The sequence below is a fragment of the Aethalodelphis obliquidens genome, unplaced genomic scaffold (assembly GCF_003676395.1).
Source record: "Aethalodelphis obliquidens isolate GAN/ISIS:26980383/991018 unplaced genomic scaffold, ASM367639v1 scaffold345, whole genome shotgun sequence".
Classification (NCBI taxonomy): Eukaryota; Metazoa; Chordata; class Mammalia; order Artiodactyla; family Delphinidae; genus Aethalodelphis; species Aethalodelphis obliquidens.
In genome coordinates, this window is record NW_020838259.1 from 1 (window position 1) to 2,079 (window position 2,079).

At 42.7% G+C, this 2,079-nt stretch overlaps 1 pseudogene; it reads right to left on the reverse strand.

Moving 5' to 3' along the window:
* Positions 1-673: 673 nt before the first annotated feature.
* LOC113616685 (myosin-4-like) lies at positions 674-1,510 on the reverse strand (annotated as a pseudogene).
* Positions 1,511-2,079: the final 569 nt, after the last annotated feature.

Below are 2,079 nucleotides of genomic sequence, written 5' to 3' on the forward strand. Positions count from 1 at the left end.
ACACACACACACACACACACACACACACACACACACACACACACACATCTGTCTCAAGGTCCCAGACTGCAGCCCTAATTCTGATCAGCTTCCCAAAAGCATGCTATTGGGTCAAAGAAAGATCAGGTAAGAGAGGGTGCCTCAATCAGAATAAAGTCCTTTTAAGGGGGGACAGTGACAACTTCCTTTTGAATGAAGTAGTCCCTGAATACCATTTTCATTCAGAGAGAGGCTATTATCTCTGAAATGGGTTCTGATGACTTTAAAGACGTAACAATACTTCTTAAAGTATCTAATTCAAAATCAACAAGAAACATAGGTACTAAAATGATTTAGCATATATTTTTCATTTCTATTCAGACAATACTATTCAGCTGTTAATTTAACCTTTTTGTTACTTAAATATATAAAATCATATCTGTCTAAGCAAGGAGAATGTAAACAAACTTATTAGGGTTGGAGTAGTAGCATAGTCTGGTAAAATAGTGGAGGTAGAATCAGGAGAACTGAGTTTTAATCCCCACTTGACAATGTGTACCTCTCTGTGCTTTAGTTACCTCTTGTGTGCACCTAAGGGACTGGATTTGAGTATTCCTAAAGGTCTTTTTAACTTTTCCATGTTGTGATTATAGGTGGTGAAATAATTTGTTTGAAAAACAGTCAGGCCACTCACCAGTCAGCATGAACTGATAGGCTTTGTCAGAGGTGGAGAAGAGGTGGGGCGGGGCCTCCTGTTTTTTGCCTCTGTAGGCAGCCACCACCTCTGGGTTGTACACCGGCAGCCACTTGTAGGGGTTGACGGTGATACAGAAGAGGCCTCAGTAGGTCTGCACCGTAAAGGAAAAAAAGGAATATAATTATTTCATGGGGACCTTCATAACATACTATTTTTCAGAATATTAACCACCTGCATGAGCAGAGGCCATGAGAACAAACTCACGTAGATCATCCAGGCTGCGTAACGCTCTTTGAGGTTGTACAGCACTGCTGGCTCGTGCAGGTGGGTCATCATGACCGTGTCCTCGATCTTGTCAAATTTGGGAGGGTTCATGGGGAAGACTTGGTCGTCTTTCACAGTTACTGTCTGTCAAGTCAAGTAAGAGAGGCCAGGTCGACAAAGGAGTGTCAGCTCCCCTAACTGGCAGTGGGGCCCAGTCTAATCCCCTCCAGTTGTTTTGCTCACAGCTCCAGCTTCGGTCTTGGCTGTTACCTTCCCTCATTCTCTACTCTGCACGGTTGCTTTCACAAAGGACTCCTTAGGGTCTACCACAAAGATTGAGGACTTGGCATCAAAAGGCCTATTCTGGGCCTCCATGCGCTCCTTTTCAGGCATTCGGAGGTAAGGAACAGCCTCCCCCAAAATGGCCATCTCAGCGTCAGAACTCATGGCTGTGGGTTATTGATGGCAGCCAAATCAGAGACACTGCCTGGCAGAGGAAGTAAAGATATTATAGAAAATCAGCAACTGGGCCATTCGATTCACGTTAAAAAAACCACGACATTATTCCTTGACAAGTTGAGCACTAGCATCTTTTTGGGTATGGTCAACTCCCTGGCTTGGCTGGAGGTGAAATGTCAGTCTCCGTGTTCTGTGCCAGTGGTGATAGATACTTATTCTTGCATTTGGAAAGAGACAGTTGTTTCTGGCTTATCTACTGTATGATATTGTAGCTCCTTTCTCTGTTTCGTTTGCATATTAATCTTAAGAAGCCTCCTATCATCAGCTTATACAGAACACCATGCTAAGATGACTGCAGGATTTCTCCAGCTCTTTCACTTGTAGTTCTTATCTTCCAGTGGGATTATAAGCACCTTGCAGACAGGGAGTGTTTTCCTTCTACGGCACCCTTCACACCTCTTAGAACACATGTTGGGTGTGGGGAAGGACCAAAGTTGGCTTTATAAATTAAAACATCAATAGAAATACGTTGCTAAAGTTATAGGAACTATTTAGTACCTGGTGAAAACCTTTTCATTATAGATTTGGGATTTACAAGGACTACCTAATAAAGGAAAGCAGAAATGCGAGGAGCCTTGTTTTGCATTGTTTAGTTAAAAATATCCTATTCTACATCAACT